The sequence below is a fragment of the Mus musculus genome, chromosome 15, assembly GCF_000001635.26.
Source record: "Mus musculus strain C57BL/6J chromosome 15, GRCm38.p6 C57BL/6J".
Lineage (NCBI taxonomy): Eukaryota > Metazoa > Chordata > Mammalia > Rodentia > Muridae > Mus > Mus musculus.
Window position 1 is genome coordinate 84,902,369 of NC_000081.6, and position 19,949 is coordinate 84,922,317.

General features: G+C 44.0%; 2 long non-coding RNA genes across 2 annotated transcripts; one reads left to right on the forward strand and one right to left on the reverse strand.

The window, feature by feature from the left end:
- Positions 1 to 4,291: 4,291 nt before the first annotated feature.
- 4930513L16Rik (RIKEN cDNA 4930513L16 gene) lies at positions 4,292 to 11,368 on the forward strand. Its single transcript, NR_166787.1, has 2 exons — positions 4,292 to 4,468; positions 10,691 to 11,368. It is a non-coding gene; the product is annotated as an RIKEN cDNA 4930513L16 gene (long non-coding RNA).
- Positions 11,369 to 11,421: 53 nt separating this feature from the next.
- On the reverse strand, positions 11,422 to 14,622 carry Gm29666. The gene is made up of 2 exons (XR_001781731.2): positions 13,527 to 14,622; positions 11,422 to 11,963 (listed from the first exon to the last, which is right to left on the reverse strand). It is a non-coding gene; the product is annotated as a predicted gene 29666 (long non-coding RNA).
- Between the last annotated feature and the right edge of the window lie 5,327 nt (positions 14,623 to 19,949).

Consider the following 19,949-nt stretch of genomic DNA (forward strand, 5'->3'; position numbering starts at 1 on the left):
CGTCAGCAGGCGAAGCTGCCGAGAGAGAAGTAGCAGCTATTAATTAGTATGCAGATTCACCAAGCAAGAAGAAACAGGAAGAAATCGGCTTGGGAGTAAAAGGTACAGATCATTCCGAGCTGCCTCCCACCCCGGGGTGGTCGGCCTGGTGACTGGACCTGAGGAGAGGTCAGTCTGCCGTCTTCTTAGGTCCAGGAAAGCAAGACACTGATCACAGGGTAGTGCAGGGTCAGGCTCCTTTGAGTCACAGAGTTGCCAACTTAGCCACAAGTCTTGAGACCTGTTACCAGGGGTACCTGGTCCTGTGTGGGTCTGTTTCTTTCTATCATTGTTAAATGTATACTGATATTTAACTTGCCTCTTACATTTTAAAAAATTATATTTTTAAAGATTTATTTATTTATTTATTTATTTATTATATGTAACTACATTGTAGCTGCCTTCAGACACACCAGAAGAGGGCACCAGATCTCATTATAGATGGTTGTAAACCACCATGTGGTTGCTGGGATTTGAACTTAGGATCTCTGGAAGAGCAGTCAGTGCTCTTAACCTCTGAGCCATCTCTCTAGCCCAAAAATTATATTTGTTGAGAGAGAGAGAGAGAGAGAGAGAGAGAGAGAGAAGATCAGACTTGGCTGTAAACACCTTTACCCACTAAGCCATCTCTCCAGAACTATAAATATTCTTGATGAGAATATAAACTGCATAAGTCACAGCTACTCCAAATCCAGTCTAAAACTGAACTCTCTCTCAACACCCACCCCTAGCAGGGTTTCTCTGAGTAACAGTCCTGTCTGTCCTGGGACTCACTTTGTAAACCAAACTGGCCTCAAATTCACAGAGATCAGCTTGCCTCTGTTTCCAGAATGCTGAGATTAAAGGTGTGCCCCATGCCTGGCTCTGAGTTCTTATTTCAGTGCTCACTTAAGCGTCTTTTCTGCTTTGAGAGACCCACACTTCCTGTAGAAGATTGGATTACCAGTCCAGAGAGTGGAACCAGAGATAGTGGAAAAGAAAGATTATTAGGATATGAGGTAACTGGACCTGCAGACCAGACATTTAGGATGAGATGGCAACAACTTTAGCTAACAAGTAATTACATTACAATGGGGGAGTAATGGGAGGGCAGAGACAGGTGGATTCCAGAAGCAGCTCCCTGGCTGTCAAGTCTAGCTAAAGGGCAAGCGGCAGGTCACCCAGATGTGCTGTTTTATTTTGTTTTGTTTTGCAATAAGGTGAAGAATGATGGAAGAAGACACTTAATGCTGACCTCTGACCCTATGTGTGCACATGTGTGTATATCATACATGTACACTTACTCACGAGGACAAAAGCTGTGTAGCTACATATAGAAAGGCAGTGGGAAAATTCATAAACGCCAGAGACTACACTGGAGGCTGCCAAGGTTGGGGAAAAAATGGGCCACAGGCTATTGTCTAACGGGTAATACTAGAAATCACTAGAGAGACATATTAGAAGGTTCTGGAAATGGAGAGTGGTGAGGGTCTATATTCATAGACCCTAGCATGACACTATGCTGAGTTGTACACTTAGCCTCAAGCACTTAAACATGACATCAGGTCAGAGCTGCCAGCTCATTCCACGAGACCAGCGTCACTCTGAAACCAAAGCCAGACAAAGGCAACACAAGAAAACTACCACACTGCATCTCTTCTTAATGCTGTGCAGACATCCTCAGCAAAATGCTAGCAGACCATCCAGAAACCCATAGGGAGGCATTCACACCGTGACCAAGTGGATTTGTCCTGGAATCCAAAGGAGTCTTATCCCGGGGATGGAAATTTGGCTTAGCATCCAAAAATCAATTATGATACGCCAAGGTAATAGGATAAAGGACAAACCCCACAAGATCATCACAGCAAGAAAAGGCACTTGGCAATTCTAAAAGCCTTTCACAAAAACACTTGACAAACCGGAAGTGGGGAGGAATGTCCTCAACTAGAGAGAGATGATCCGAGAAAAGCTGGTTACACTGCACTTCCTAACAGAAGGCTGAAAAACCCCTCCTGGGTCAGGAACAAGACAGGGTGTCTGCCCTGACTTACACTCAGCATGTCATTGGAGGATCCAGCCACAGTGAGGAGACAAGGATAGGAGACACGGGGCACCTGGACTACAGAGAGGAAAATACCAGGAGACTGACAACTATCGTGGGGCAGAAAACAGAACCAACAGAGTCCCAGGCTGTGAGGTCAGGATCAAGGCCGACTGTGCTTCTTCAGGGAGGCTGTGAAAGTGGGATAAAGGAGACAGTCTGGTGAGGACAGCTTCAGTAAAGATACAATGCTTAGGATGGCAATGAACAAGAGAAGAAAGGAGCTGTACACCAAAAACTACAAAATAGCCTTCATAAAAATGAAAGACCCAACCAAAGCCGTGTTAGATGGTGCATTCCTTTAATCCCAGCCTTTGGTAGGCAAAGGCAGGTGAGGCCAAGCCTGGTCTACATAGCAAATTCCAGATCAGCCAGAACTACATAATAAAACCCTAACTCAAAAAAAAAAAAAAACAAAAAAGAAAAAGAAAGAGAAAGAGAAAAAAGAAGGAAAGAAAGAAAAGAAAAGGAAAAAGAAAAAAGAAACAAAGAAACAAATGAAAAGAAACAAATGAAGAATGAAAAATAAACAAGTAAACAACAACAAAAAAAAAAAACCCAAGCAAATGAAAAGTTATTCATATTGGAAATTTTGTTTGGATGGCAATAATCCCCAGTTATTTTTGTTTGTTTAGTTTTTTTTTTAATTTGACAAGCTGATGATAAAATTTGTAAGAAAAGATGAAAAAGAACAACCTCATTTCTGAATTCTGAATTCTGGTTGTATTACAGTTATTACTCATCCAAGAATTAACATCACTAGAGTAGAATTGTGTAGAGAACTAAAACTTCATGTTCATAGACAGTGATTTTGCTAGGATTGTTAGAAGAGTCTAACAATTAGTGCTGGGACTGTATTTTCATAAACAAAAAGCGGTGAATGGGGCTAGAAGATGGCTCAGTCCACAAAGTTCTGCCTTAAACACAGGAGGACCTGAGTTCAGATCCCCAACACCTCCCCCAAAAGCCAGGGGCGGTGGTGCACATCTGAAATACCAATACTGAGAAGGCGCGCGCGCTCGCGCACACACACACACACACACACACACACACACACACACACACAGGGGGAGGGAAGCCCTGGGGCTCACTGGCTAGCTTATCCAATCAGTGAGTCCCAGGTTCATAAAAGACTCAAAAGAAAGAAGGTGGAAAATGACTGAGGAAGACATTTGATGTTAACCTCTGGCCTCTACACACACACACACACACACACACACACACACACACACACACACACACATAGTCGTACAAACATGTTCCCATGAATATGCACATCCCCCACCCCAGAATGACAATTATTTACTAATTGATTTTTTTTTTTTTTGGACAGGTCTTCCTAGATAGCCCTGGCTGTCCTGGATCTCGCTCTGTAGACCAAGCTGCCCTAGAACTCACTCACAGAGATCCACCTACCTCTGCTTCCCAAGTGCTGGGATTAAAGGTGATGTCACCATACCCAGCCTCAGAATGACAATTTTTTAAAAACCAAAATGAGGTAGATGCAGGGTCAAGAGACCGGGAACTCCATGAGGTGCAGAATTGCTGGCGTCGGAGAGCAAAAGGATGAGAGGAAGGAGAGGCGTGCTGAGGACTAGTGTGTGGTATTGTCTAGCATCAATAACCCAGAGAGGCTCCAGGGCAGACGGCAGAGGAAGGGTAGAAGGAGAGGAGCAACCAAGGGCCAACATCATTCATGAGGACTTTGAAGGCACCAAGAACAACAGTGGGCTGGAGCCCCAGGGTCTAAGGCTGTGGGTGACAGGAGGGAATGAAGGTAGACTTTACTGGGTGACAGCAATAAGAACAGAGTGCCCAGAACGGAGTAGATGGCTGGTGAATGAATGGCTGCTTCATCATTAGCCATGATTTGGGGGTGTCTAGAAGTCAGCTGAAAGAATGGCTCTCCGTCTCGTCCTCTTGGAGATCTCTTGTGAAGCTACAGTCAGATGGCACCCAGTGAGTTAACACCCACAATGACCATACCTGAGTGTGTCTGCTATCTCTGATATCTTTGTCAGGCACGGTTAGGACTGTTTGCTTATGTGCTCAAGTCCCCCCACCCTGCTTCTCCCTCTCCCCGCCGCCTCTACTCTCTTCTTTCCTCCTCTCCCCATTATGACTGAATAATATTCTCCTTGAGGTCTCTCCATCAGGGTAGCTGAATCACTTGGCAGGGTAGATCATGGCTCCCCAAGAGCAAAGAAATTTAACTTTTAAGACTCATATCCAGAATCAGCCTGGCATCTCTTGGCTCCACCATATTGATTAAACTGAGTCATCTGTGTGGAAGAGGACCTTGAAAGATGACGAGTGACAAGAGGTGGTTCCCCTGGAGCCATTGCTCAGGTGAGGTCTCAAGCCAGCTTTGCTGCCTGTGCCCTAATGATAGCCTTATCATACTCCCTCCTCCTACCAGTCTCCTCTCCTTGCCACTTCCATCGGCAGCTTAAACAAAACTGTACACATACAGCCAAGTACAACTCCACCACAACATAGTGAACAGTGCACACAGGCACATGCATGTAATCCCAGCTACTTCAGAGGCAAAGGTAAGAGGAACATGAGTCTATATAACAGCAAGAATATATCTTTTTTCCCCTTTTACTGAAAATAGATTTTATTCTCACATAATTGTAATGGCTATTCCTGGTTGTCAAATTGATTATATCTGGAATGAACTACAATCCAGAATTGGAGGGCTCACCTATGTGATCCAGATCTTGAGGCTGGAAGACACAAGTTTTCTGATCTGGATCTTGGCATGGAGATCTTGAAGCATAGTAGCCATGAAAAATTTAGGCCTTAAGCAAGGTAGTACATGCCTTTAATTCCAGGAGACTAAGGCAAGGAGATCTGAGTTCAAGGTCAGCCTGGGACAAAGCAAGTTCCAGTTCTAGGCATAGTGGTATACTCCTTTGATCTGGGCCACACCTTCTGCTGGAGACCTACATAAGGACATTGGAAGAAGGAAGATTCACTCTTCTTTGCCTGCTTGCACTTACTTGCCAGCACATCTGTTGAAACCTACCTCTACAGAAGACCAGCTGAAACTACTAGCCTTGTGGGACTGAACAACTACTAGATCCTTGGACTTCCCATGCACAGCTGACCATTGTTGGGGTAGTTGGACTACAGACTATTAAGTTATCACAATACATTCCCTCAATGTAGAGACAATCCATAAGTTCTGTGACTCTGGAGAACCCTAATACAGTAATATACCCTGATTATGGTTTCCCCTCCCTCTACTCCTTCCAGTTCCTCTCCCACCTCCCTTCCCATCCTGATCCACTGCATGTTGGTCTCTCATTGAAAAACAAATAGGGTTCTAAGAGATAGTAATAAAATGTAGTAAGATTAAACAAAAACTATCACATTGGAGTTAGATGAGACAAACAAACAAGGAAAAGAGGCCAAGAGAAGACACAAGAATCAGAGACCCATTCATTTGGACACTTAGGAATCCCATGAAAACACTAAACTGGAAGCTTTTATATATATGTATTTTTGAATGCATGCATCCATGCAGAGAACCTTGTACAGACTGGTGTAGGCCCTGTGCATGCTACCTCAGTCTCTTGTTTCAGATGGCCTTAGATCATGATGATTTAGAAGGCCTTGTTTCCTTGGTGTCCTCCATCCCCTCTGGCTCTTACATTCTTCCTGCCTCCTCATCTGCTGTGGGATTCTTTGAGCCCTGATGGGACAGATTTGATGGAAACATTGCACATAGGGCTGAGTGTTCAGGGTCTTTCATTGTCTGCATATTGTCTAAGTATGAGTTTCTATACGTGTTTCCATCTTCTGCAGGAGGAAACTTCTCTGATGATGGCTGAGCAAGGCACTGATTTGAGTATAGCAGATTTAGAAAGATCTATCTTATATATAATACAAATATTATATAAGAACAATAGTATTTGGTTTTAGCCTAGGTGTTATCTAGTCTCTGGTTCTTGGTTATCCATGCACTGTGGGGTATGGATTCCATGAGGTGGGGCAGGTCTTAAATAAAATCAGACATTGGTGGGTTACTCCCACATGCTTTGTACCACCATTGCCCTAGCCTATCCTCCAGGCAGGATACCATTGCAAATCAAAGGGTTTGTGGCTGGCTTGGTGTTTCTCCTTTGGTAGCATTAAGAGTACATTTTTTTCCCCCAAAGACAGTAGAATCTAGGGGTGAAGCTTTATATAGGCAGCAGCTCAAGGTCTCCATGTTCAATGAGTTGTGTAGGGTTGAGCAAGAACCTATCTTAAAAAGTTACTGTATTATAAATATGTCTTTACCTTACCTAGAAAAATAGTTATATACCTTATGCATGTGGGGGGAGCTGAGAGGTGGCTTAGTGAGTAAGCATGGGGACCTGACTTTGAATTCCCAGAACCCACATAAAAATCCAGATGTGGGCTGATGAGATGGCTCAGTGGGTAAGAGCACCCTACTGCTCTTCCGAAGGTCCAGAGTTCAAATCCCAGCAACCACATGGTGGCTCACAACCATCCGCAACAAGATCTGACTCCCTCTTCTGGAGTGTCTGAAGACAGCTACAGTGTACTTACATATATTAATAAATAAATCTTAAAAAAAATCCAGATGTGACTACAAAAGCCTGAGGATCTAGCAATGTAGAGATGGGAAGATCCCAAAAGCTTGCTGAACACCAGCTTTGTAAACAAAACAAAACAAAAAAACAAACAAAAACCACCACCACCAACTGTAAGCTTCTGGTTCAGTACAGGACTCTGTCTCAAAGAAATAAAGTGAGGAGCTGTAACCTACAACATCTCACTCTCCCCCTCCCGGAGCATGCACAGCTTACCCACGTGCATGCATCACGTCTCTAAGAGATGTTCTCTGATAAACTACTCTGATGATGACCCACCAGAAGTTACTCAGGAATTCTGTTTCAAATTTCTGATGATACCTTTAGTCCACAGAATGAAAATCTTCCTTGTTTAGAAACACTGTCATTCCAGGGCTTAACATAACAGGCCCAATTCTTAGGCTTTAAAAAAAAATATTTATTTTATGTGTTTGCCTGTATGTATACGTGTGTACTACATCATGCATTGCTTGCGGAGACCAGAAAGGGGCATTAGGTCCCCCTGGAACTGGGGTTACAAGCTGTTGTGGCCCTCTTGTGGGTGCTGAGAACTGAAGCCAGGTCCTCTGGAAGAGTAGCCAGGACTCTTACCCTCTGAGCCAACTCTCAGCCCCACACATTAGGTTTTCAATATCCACTAATGAGAACAGTTATGAGATGCTGGATTATAAATAGATTTAATAAAGCCATGAGTTCTTACCAATAGTTCACATTCCATGAACACAGACTTCTTGCCTTCACAGCAGTTGATACAATTTAGCTTCGGTATAAATTCTGAACATACCAACTTCCTGGAAGAACACTAGTGTTGCTGAACTAAAAGGAATACCATGTGTATTCTGGGCTGGAGAGATGGCTCAGTAGTTAAGAGCACCAACTGCTCTTCTGAAGGTCCTGAGTTCAAATCCCAGCAACTACATGGTGGCTCACAACCATCCTTAATGAGATCCGATGCCCTCTTCTGGGATGTCTGAAGACAGCTATGATGTACTTGCATATAATAAATAAATAAATATATATATATATAAAGAAATACCATGTGTAGTGACATAAAATGGCAGAAGTGTTTAGCCTCTCTGTGGAAATGTTTCCTAGTGGTAGAATGGAGCACTGCTCTCAGAAGAGTTAGCGATGCAGACTGCAGCTTAGTGTGTCAGATTCAGCGTGTGTAGCCTTTCAGATAGATGACAAAATGGCCTCCTATCTTCTTCCCTTGTCAAACTGTTCTTAGGCTTCTTAAAGCATTGCACAGTCTGTTCTATGCCTGGTCCCTGGGACAAGACTAAGATGCTCCCTGACCTTCAAGATAAGGAAATTAAGTTATTCAAGATTAACTCTTAGGGGGGCTGGTGAGATGGCTCAGCAGGTAAGAGCACCCGACTGCTCTTCCAAAGGTCCGGAGTTCAAATCCCAGCAACCACATGGTGGCTCACAACCATCCGTAACGAGATCTGACTCCCTCTTCTGGAGTGTCTGAAGACAGCTACAGTGTACTTACATATACTAAATAATAAGTCTTTAAAAAAAAAAAGATTAACTCTTAGGAAAAAAGATTTACTCTAGAATTATAAAATAATGATACATTTGATGGCTTGCAGGGGAAATCAAGGAATTTCTATAAATGGAGATCTAAAACTGTAGTGTCACTGTCTTGATTTTTCTGTTGCTGTGATAAAACATGACAACCAAGACAACTTAGAGAAGGAAGGGTTTATTTGGACTTACAGTTTCTGAGGGATAAGAATCCACCATCACCGCAGGGAAGTATGGCAGCTGGAAGGCTCACATCCTAAATTGAAAGCAGGAAGCAGAGCTGACTGGAAATGGTCTGTGGCTTTTAAAACCCCAAAGCCAGTGATATACTTCAAGCAAGATATAGCAAGGCCATATCTCCTAAGCCTGCCCAAATAGTATCTCTAAAAGGAGACTAAGTGTTCAAATGCCTGAGTCTCTGGGTGACATCTCATTCAAACCACCACTCTCCCAAAATCCAATCAAGATGCCCAGGTAGTGTTGTGCTGGTAAATGTGTATGGATGGCTCTCTCAGTAACATCTCAGATTGCACTGTTTGACAGTTACAGAGGGGTAAACACTCCCATGATTAGCAATTCAAACCAAGAGCTTGATGTAATTAGACAAAGAGCAGAAGAGAGGTACACAGCCAGCTCTGCTATAAGAGCATACTCTAGAATTAGTGGAACGTGGGATTAGAGTGTGACTTGTGATCAAATATGCTTAAACCAAATTAATCACATTTTGTGAAGGCCTGCTGAGCTGACTACAGAAAAGGAAACAGAAAACAGAAAAGGAAAGAATAAAGAGCTGAAGTTGCAGTGCTTGTCTGAGTTAACTGTCCAGGAAGAGGTTGCCCTGCCTGGGGACACATGATACGTCTCTCAGAGATATATCATGGTGGCCGCATGAGATTAGAAACAGAACTCTACCGGTACAGTTAAATTCCCTGCTCAGCAGGTGACTTTCTGATTAGAACTTTGAAGTGGAAACTTCTGGTTTCTTTGGAGACTCAGTTGTGTTATATATTTTTCGGGAAACTCTGATGAGAGGATGTTTTTGCGGAAGCAGACACATTGGAGGATGTTTTGTTAAGAACAGACATGTGGTATTTTTCTGGAAGTTACCTGGAAAAGAGGAATGTGATGTTTTGCTTGAGCGGATGCTTGAAAGAACACAGGATGTTAGGAAAGGGAATACATATAACCCAGCAGACAGTGGGTGATGCTCTGTGGTATTGGTTCGCCTTGCCACTCTACTGGTCTTTGATGGGCTTTGCTGATGCTGGTCTTTGTTGATGATGCCGGGTGGTATTGGTCTGCCTTGCCACTCTTTGCTGATCATTATTTGTCATGAACTCGGAGACAGCAACACACCACAGAACTTCTGGTAGTGTTCCAGGGGCTTCTTGCTACTCTGCAGACTCAGGCCAATTGGCAGAGCCTTGTGTTTTCTTCTGAATCAAACTGCCATTGCTGATTTGTGTGAACTGCTCATATCCTGACAACATAGATTAGATTCACCCCAAAGAACTATTTCCAAACAGGTCCACATCCTCCTTTGCTCTATCAAGCTTTCCTTTCCACTACCTCTGGTGGGTGGTGGCCTAGAATGGAGGGTAAAGCATTTAAGTACCCGTATTAAAGTAGATCTTGAAAAATATAAGCCTATAGAACTTGCTTTCTCTTAAAGAGTCATTGTCCAGGGGAGAGAAGCCAGGCTCTCCTAAGCAACAGGTCATGAACAGTTTGTTTCTCATTCACTTTTAACTAATAACCACATTCACAAACATTCCCATTCACTCTTTCACCACACTGATTGCTTTAGCGGCAGTAGACTGCAAGGTTCTCCAGTATCTTGAGACCGTGTGGGCCCTGGGCTGCTCCTCCCTCTGCCTCCAGGTCTAGTGGAGCTGCCTGATCAGCCTTCAGTGCCTCTATAATCAGGTGTTCATTCTTCATTTCCCATCAGCTATTACGACTGTTCTAATGAGCTGGGTTTGATACAAGCTGCCTGTCTTAGTTAGGGTTTTACTGCTGTGAACAGACACCATGACCAAGGCAAGTCTTATAAAAAACATTTAATTGGGGCTGGCTTACAGGTTCAGAGGTTCAGTCCATTATCATCAAGGTGGGAGCATGGCAGCATCCAGGCAGGCATGGCGCAGGAGAAGCTGTGAGTTCTATGTCTTAATCCAAAGGCTGCTAGTGGAAGACTGACTTCCAGGCAACTAGGGTGAGGATCTTATAACCATACCCACAGTGACACACCCATTCCAACCAGGTCACACCTATTCCAACAAGGCCACACCTTCAGATAGTGCCACTCCCTGGTCCAAGGATATACAAACCATCACACTGCCTTTGAGAATACCCTTCCCCACGTCTAAGATTTTTAATAAGTCATTAGTCTAATTCCAATGACACTCCTATATGGTTTTTCTCCACCCAGGAAGAACTGCTTCTACAAAACCAGCCACACCACCTCCATTCCTCTACTGTACAAAGGAGGAAAAGAAAACTGCAGCAGTATGCAGGAGTTTCTTTCACCTACGGGGTATTTTCTGTTAATAGCCCATGAAGAGCAGAAGAGAGGGCAAGGAAGCCTAGCAATGGGACCTACCTTCAAAATTAAATTCTACACACGGAGTGACCTCTGCCCCCCTAACATTTAGCTGCTTAAAATTGGACTCTGCTCTGTGTCAGTGGTGCCACCTGCCACAGGCCACAGTGCTTGCTGTGCACCAGAGGGCACATTAATTAGCTTCGGTGCTATGCATCTGGGTGACTTCAACGTGAAGACACCAGAGGGGGCATATGGACTGGCAGCTGGGGATTGGAAGCACAGCCAAGAAGCAGCTTTAGAAATAATCATTGTTGGATCAGTCTTGCTAGCACCCTCACTACCAGCTCTGCTTATGTGGAGATTGCTGTGTATATGAAGATCTTTATGGTCTTGGATTGGAACACAAAGATAGGATGACATCATAATCCTGGGAACCCATTTTTGAACATTCTGTTGAGGCACACTTAGCAGTCAAGCATCCCTCTTTCCTCAAATCCTGGGTCCTGTCGAAGGCGATGCAGAGCAGCGAATGCCCCCCAAAATGAAAGGGCTGTGGAAATCACATCCATCCAGCTTGCTTGTGGTAGTATTCTATACTTTTGGCTTTGAAGTTTTTCTTTTTGAGAAAAGGCTTTTTATGAATCCCAGGCAGGCCTCAAATTCACTATGTAGCTCAAAGATGACCGTGATGTTCTCACCCTCCTGCTCCTCCTTCCTAAGCAGTGGTATTACAGACATGTTCCATCCGCTTGGTTTATGTGATGCTTGGGTCAAACTCAGGTCTTCGTGCCTGGGAGCCAGTACTCTACCAACTGAGCTGCACACCCAGCCCGGCTTTGAAATGCTTCAACTGTCTTGTATACCTGTTAGCGAGGAAAGTGTGAAAACACTTGGAAACATTTACTTCATCTCTGCCTCTCTCCATGATCCTGTGGTCCATTCTCTGTGGGGAATCCCTGGGTGCCTTCCTCTTGGGTGTATTCCATATACCACACAGAAGAAAACCTTTCCTATTCAAATGAGTGTCCTTGCTGCAGGAGGAAGGCTCTAAATGAAGGCTGGCTGCTGTGTTTTCTAGCAGGGAAATGGCAGTAGCTTCCGAGAGACCTTCCACACTGACAGCATCCCTCGTTACAGACCACGGGAAGGGAGACTGTCCCTGAGAGTAAGCAGACAGAAGGATAACAGGGTGTACCGCAGTCGCTACCACCCTTCACTCACATCATACTCCAATTGCTTGCTGGTTTGTACCTTTTAAAATTAACCCCCCCTACCATGTGTATGTATGCACATGTGCCATGGTGAACCTATGGAGGTCAACGGAAAGTTGCTAGAGTCAGTTTTCTTCTGGGATTGAACTAACGACATCAATCAGGCTTGGCAGCGAGTGCATTACTCACTGAGCTATTTTGCTGTCCCATTTTTTTGAGACAGGGTCTTTAGTTGAACCTGGGCTCACTTGTTAAATGGCTAGCCTGGGCTGCTCAGCAAGCTCCAGGGATTCACCTGTCTCTGTCCTGCCTTTCATAAGTGCTAGAGTTACAGACATGCCAGTTTTTATGTGAGTCCTGGGCATTAGAACTCTGGTCCTCATGTTTGTGGGGCAAGCACTCGATTGATTGAGTCATCTCCCCAGCCTTCTAAGATGCTTAAAGCACGCTTTTACTGACTTTGCTATTAAACCACGTTGTGAATGTATAAAGTGCACTCAATTACCCACACTTCCCCATTATGATCCCCTTCTCTACAAGTCCTTCCCATGGGTATGCCTTTTATGATCTAGTTACCCAGGATAGCTATGTGCTTAGAACTATTACAGCCAAGTGGGCCTCAGCTAGTACAAAGTTGAAGATGGTAACTACCATGCCCTCAGAATCCATCAGTATCCAATAAGTCATCTGGAGGCCCATCAGCCCCACCCTAATCTATAACTGCCTGCTATAAGGCCCAATCTTGTGCTAGCCCATGGTAGGCAGCCTCAGGCTCTGTGAAGTCATGCTCAGCACACAGCATTTCAGTGCCCTCTCCTTATTCTCCAGCTCTTCCATTCTGTCCCCACTTCCACAACCAGCCATGAGTCTTAGAGGGGGTGGCACAGTGTCCTGTTTGGGGATACATCAATCATCACCCTTCTCAGTGCCTTGAGCACCCATGCGTCTCTGCGTTCACCATCATTCACACTAAAAAGAAGTTTCTCTTAGACTGGGGATAGCATTTGTCTATGTGTATAGACAAGTATCCAGAAGGCAGCTTGCAATTATGGCAATTTAGCTCACAACAGTGGTATGCTCACCCCTCAGGCCTAAGACATCTCAGGTATGGGATTTGGCCTGGGTTTACAACATAAGGCATGAAATACTTTTTTGTGAAGTATGCTTCAAATTGAGAATGGATCTACCCTCATAACAGCCACCCACTATTACATCAGTGGGATACCCTGCCTGGTGACTTGTACTGTGGTTTGTAGGGGTCAAAAGAGAGTTGTTTTTCTCCACCCTTCCCTTGCCTCCCAAACCTGTATAACATTCTCTGGTACCATGAAAGCTAGCTAGCAGTGTAAGATCGTTTATCTAAATAATCCTAAAGTCACTTCTGATACCCAGACAGAGCTTTCTGAAACTAGTAATAAAATACATAAGCATCTTAGGATTTTACTGCTGTAAACAGACACCATGACCAAGGTAACTCTTATAAGGACAACATTTAATTGGGGCTGGCTTACAGGTTCAGAGGTTAAATCCATTATCATCAAGGCAGGAACATGGCAGCATCCAGGCAGGCATGGTCCATGAAGAGCTGAGAGTTCTACATCTTCATCTGAAGGCTGCTAGTAAAATACTGGTTTCCAGGGAGCTGAAATGAAGGTCTTAAAGCCCACACCCACAGTGACACACGTACTCCAACAAGGCTACACCTCCAAATAGTGCCACTCCCTGGACCAAGCATATACAATCCATCACAATAAGCAAACTGAAAGGAGCCCTCACACTATACCCCAACTTGCTCTTTTGCCCCCTCCTCACAACCAGCAAGCTGACCTGTTAGAACTTTCCACACTAATTTCCTTAGCCTAAAACTCCATCTGCCCATGTGTCCACAAAACTCATAAATGCTTCTAAGGCCATCCTACATACTCACTCACTGACTTATTCATAGCTTCTGAACCCTTGGCCATGATTTAGAAAGACAGTGACAGGGGAGCACATGACAGCAGAGCTGCCGAGAAAGACCTGCTCTTGCATTAGAGCTGATAGAAACAGAACCAACAGGGGTACTAGCAGCCTTGTTTGGTCTAGTAGCTAGGGTTCCAGAAAGCAAGAAGTGGGAAATCAGAGTGTTGTTATTATCGAGTAACCCCAGTTGACTAGCAATACTCTTTGCCTCCCATGCCTGAATGCTCTGCTCTGCTGACCCAGGGGTCTGGTGCCCAAGGTAAGATGCTTGAATGCTTCTGCTAGGAGACAATGGTTCCATTCAACCAGCAGCTAAGAGTGTTCAGCCCTTTTAGGTCCCTCACGGCACTGAAGAAACTGGCAAAGAAGGGAATTGCTGTGCTGTCCGGGTGACAGATGCTCACTACTAAAGGGAAGTTGGAGGCGAGGAAGTGTCTGGATTCTGGACCACTCAGCACACTTGTCAGGATCACCACCATGTCTTATGACCAGCTTCGGCAATGAGCTAAAGACAGTGCAGCTGAGACAGAAGAACAAATGGCCCAAACCCATTAGGAGTAAAGGTCCAGGCCATCCTACCAGGTGAAGACCCACAACTGGCTGGACTAAGGCAGTTCTAGCAACCAATACTGGCCATATGGACTGTAGTCAAGAGTGTTTCATTTTTTTTTTTTTTTTTGAGAGATTTCAAGGGATTGACTCATGAGGTTGGGAAAGCTGGAGGCTCAAAGTCTACACAGTAGGACAGCAGGCTGGATAGAAGGGACAGCCGACATTGCAGATGGGGTCTGGAAGTAGTTAGCTGGAGGAATTCCTTCTTCAGAGGCCAGGTGTTTGGTTTCTTGTTTGTTTTGGGAGGTGGCTTCAAATCATTTAATAAAACCCATTATCAGCTTTTATGAGTCTACAGACTCTTAAAACTACCTTCACAGCAATATCTAGGTTAGTATTGAATGAAAATACCTAGGTATCATTAGCTAAATTAACATTAATTGGCATGTGGCTGGATAATGGACATGTATGCCTTGGAGGAAGAGTGAATGGATACATTTACTGATTAGATGTAGGGGTCTAAGAAGATGGTTTGTCCCCCAAGCATAATGCTTTTTACTCCAGATGGGAAGACTGTAGCAACAGTCACAGATGAGGGTGGAGGCTTTGAATTTTGAGCATCTTAAAATTCTATACCATAAGACTTCTTTTTTTTTTTTTTTTTTAAAGATTTTATTTATTTATTATATGTAAGTACACTGTAGCTGTCTTCAGACACTCCAGAAGAGGGAGTCAGATCTTGTTACGGATGGTTGTTAGCCACCATGTGGTTGCTGGGATTTGAACTCTGGACCTTCGGAAGAGCAGTCGGGTGCTCTAACCCACTGAGCCATCTCACCAGCCCACCATAAGACTTCATAAAGGAATCTGGTTACAATTCTAGGGCCTGAGGTTGGGGGAAAAGCAGGTTCAAGCTCTAGTAAAAGCTGTCTTTTCTGTGGGCCTTTTGTAAGAGCCCCACTCAATTCCTAAGTTATGGTAAATCCTTCCTGCCCTACTTGGGATGTACCAAAATAGCCATCATCAGAAGCTATGGTAACACGGAGGGAGTTCTGCAGCAGAGGCAAGGTGTGCACAGCCTGGGTTCTGAAGGGGAAACCCAGTCTGCAGCCAAGGGGCTGCATGTGGAAAGCGGGGTGGTCTCCAATGATAAGATGGAAATGATTAAGATGAAAATGGCACTAAGTGGGGACTGTCTGGAATACTGGTGGAACCCACACAAGTGCTATTTTAGCCAGCTGTTTTCTGAGGTCTGGTTTTTGAATAAGAACAAGTCTGTTGCCACCATGAACAAACAGTGCAGCTCCCAGGATCCTTTTTCTGGGTTCTCGTTCCACACCCACTATCTCTTTGAAAGTGAGAGGTCACCTCTGTTCCCTCCTCTGTGGAGTCATTCTTCCTTCCTGGAACTGAATGCTATGGTTTAGCTCAGTTCACCCTCTGTCTTCATGAGTCTCAAGATTCTCACGTCTATCACCATCTCATACCACTGTCAGGCATGAGGAAGAGCAGCATGTGCCAAGACGAAATGAGCAGAGCATTGGAACAGTGGCATTAAGGAAAGAAAAGCGGCGGCTCTGAGGTCCCTGGAGAACCTGAGCTTTTTCCACCCTCTCCCCTAAGGAAATGCCTCTGCATCAGTTGAGGGCCTGGTTCTCAACCCCTCCTACGTTCTCAAGAACTCAGTTTTAGTGTCTCACTTTTGTCTTCAACCTCGCCTCCTTTTAGGAGTGTCCAATCTTCTAACATTGTGACATACTGCCATCTACAAAGTTCACACCCAAAACTCACGTATTCTGGGACAAAAGGCTTAGCTCAGAAGTTGAGTACTTCAGGGGCTGGGAAAGTTAATTCTCTCCATTTAAGTAGCTTGTCAATGGGAGACTCAGTCAAGGCAAGTAGGAGAAAACTCTTGTTACATTTGTTCACTCATTAGGAACAGAGCCAGGGACTACACAAAGCAAAAGGGGGGGGGGAGCTGACTCTTGGACAGGGGTGCACAATCTTAGGGCTCTTTAGAGGAAGAGAGCTGAGAGGATGGATATATAGTTAAGATGAGATTTATTAGCTTACACAATATGGTCTGAGTATAGTTGTCTCACACTACAAAGACCAAGAATCTGGTATCTGCTCAGGCCCAAAGGCTAGGTACCCAACTCAGCAGTACCTACATTGGTGAAGGCCTGGAGGATTCCTGAGGAGCTTTGGGCCTTCCATCAACACTGGAAGCCTGAAGAAGTTGGTCCTAAAGTCAGCTAAAGGAGCAGCAGCAGCAGCAGCAGCAGCAGCAGCAGCAGCAGCAGAATAGATGAACTTGCCATCAAGAATGAAGGCCAAGCAGGCAAAAGAGCAAAACTCTCTGGCTTCCATATTGTTTCATCTGAGCACTAACAGAAGGCCCCTCCCATATTTAGGGTGGATCTTCCCACAGCAGTTAAGACAGTCAAGACAACCCCCAACCCCCACAGATGTGCCCACAGGTGAACATGACATAGACAAGCCTACATTGAGGCTTTCTCCCCAGGGGATCCTCCGTAGTCAAATTCACAAACACATCATTACTTTAAAACCTTAACTTTCACCTCTAGTCTCCAAAGTCTCATGTTTACTTTATATAATACATACTGTATAATGTATTCCAGCTTTTTAAAAGCCCCTAAGCAGAGCTAGTGATGGGTCAATGGCCAAGAGCACTGGCTACTTTTTCAGAGGCCCTGAATTTAAGCCCCAGCACCCACATGGCAGCTCACAATCATCTGTAACTCTATTTGCCCACCTGACACCTTCTGACTTCCAAGGGTATCAGGCACACTTGTGGTATACAGACATACATTCAGACAAAAACACATACATAAAATTTAAAATAACTTATTAAAGTAAAAATTTGGGAGTGGAGACAAGGGTATGTGTCATAACAGTTTATAATAAGTTTCAGGAGATTTGACACACTTGTCTGGCTTCTGAGGGCACTGCATGCACATGGTACATAGACATGTGCTCAGACACACATAAAATAAGTATTTCTTAAAACCCCAATTTCTTTACAAATCTCAACACTTTAAAAGTCCAAAGTCTCTAAGTGAGCTATAAAAATCAAAACCAAGTTATATACTCAGGGCCATAACAAATAATCACACCAAAGGGGGGGGGGGGTCAAAATCCAGCTAAGAAAACACAAAATATTGTAGTTTGTGTGCCCAGCATCTGCAACCTTGAATGTAAGGTTCTGGACTCCCAAGGGCTTACGTAGCAAAGTCTTTAAAAGAATGGTTAGTCTTATACCTTAAATATGGTAATGTAGATTTATGAGACATAACCACTGACATCTCAATAGATACTACATTTCATTATAAAGAAATGGCAAACAAAAAAAACAAAACAAGAAAACAAAACAAATTAAAAGCCGGGCAGTGGTGGCCCACGGCTTTAATCCCAGCACTTGGGAGGCAGAGGAAGGCGGATTTCTGAGTTCGAGGCCAGCCTGGTCTACAGAGTGAGTTCCAGGACAGCCAGAGCTACACAGAGAAACCCTGTCTCAAAAAAAAAAAAAAAAAAAACCAAAAAAAGAAATAGGAGAAAACACAGTATCTGCTTTCTATATGCACAAACATGTTTTTAACAGGACAAAAACGTCAGTTACAGACCTCTTTTCTGTAAGGTCACATGGCCACCGTTGGTATTCACAACTGCCTTCCTGTACTACCTATTCTGTATTTCCTCCACCCTCAGCAAGCACATTAGTGAGTCTTGGTTCTTTACCTGGAGTTAGGGAGACCCATATCTTCATTACTGAAGGATCTGGGCAATCTAATCATCCTGTCTGGGTTGGGCTGTTGTAGTTTCCCAGAGTTTAATCACAGGACATGGAACACAAAAGAGATGCCCTGAAGACACATCCCTGTATGTTGGGTTTCCCTAATGCTTATGCATGTCCACAATACCTGCAGATACAAAATCTTACGATGAGTTAAGTCATTTCTCTCTTTTTCAAATCTTAATTTTTGAATATGAATGTTTTGAACTTCCAGTGTTGTGTATCCATCAGATAAGACTGCTGCTCAGACATGAGTTTAAGCCAATACAAACTCTCTTAGCTGACCAGTAACCTTGCTGGGTGTTCAGAATCCCAGCGTAGCCCAAAGTCTTACTCAGGGCGAGTTAAGCACGGACAACAATCTGGGTTGACATACTTCAGTTGAGCTGGGTGACTACATTTAGAAACTATGAAGTATGTATGGCCTTTGATGGCCGTGGTCATTGTTTTCATTTTACCAAGTGGTGCTGCTTGCTGAGTTTCATGGCCTGAATGGTACCACCATCAATGGAGTCTGTTGTGTTAACGTCCGGGATCCTGTTATGGAGGGTTGTGAGCTGTCACGTGAATTCTGAGAACTGAACCTGGATCCCCTGAAAGAACAAGTGCTTTTAAACACCGAGTCACTCCAGTCTGCTCAAGGCTCTTATATTAAGTGGCACAGTATTCACATGAAGTATTTTACTTGCAGGTTTTGCTGTTGGAGAGAGGATCTCACCTGATCCTTCAACATGGCCTTGAACTTGCAATCATGTCCCAGTTCCTAGATTACCCAAACTGCCTATAACCTGAAAGAATTCCGGGCAGGTTTCACACGGACATCTCACTCCAATGAATTCGGCTTGCAGCTAGGTTTTTGTTCCTCAGTACTGAGTGGTGGAATTAAAGGTGTGGACTACTACTTCCAGTTTACTTAGGTTTCCTTTTGCAGTACTACGGCCTCACAGGCGCTAGGCAGATACTTTACCACTGAACACCCCCAACCCTTTCTGGTTCTTCATTTGGTTGCTTTTTGGTAGTTGTGTTTTTGTTTGCTTTTGAGACAGGGTCTCAATATGTGAGGCTGGCCATCTTGGAACTATGAAGATCAAGCTAGCCTGGAATTCAGAGATCTGCCTCTGTACTGGGATTTAATCAAGTACTGGGATTAAAATGAGCACCACTATGACCAGCCAGTTTTGTATTTTTATTTATTTTTGGGAGAGGGTCTAAGTTGCTCAGGCACGCTCAACATAGATTTGAATTTTATCTGTGGCCCAGAATAGGCCTTAAAGTTTTGATTCTCCTGCCTCAACTGTCTGAATAGCTGTGATTGTGGGTCTGGTCTGTATTAATGAGGATCTTCTTGTTACTCTGGCTGGCCTGGGCTGATCCTCTTGCCTCAGCCTTCCAGTAACTGTGACTTTAGTTGAAAATGCCCATGACCTGACTGACTTCAGATACTTAAATTATCTCTGGAGTACTTATAGCACTAAATATGACGTTAACGACATAGCTGAAATGTGTAGAGAATGACAAGAAAAATACCTTGCATGTATTTAACACAAATTTTCAGAAGACACTTCATTGGCAGTCAGTTGAATCAAGAACAAATGTGTGCATTAAA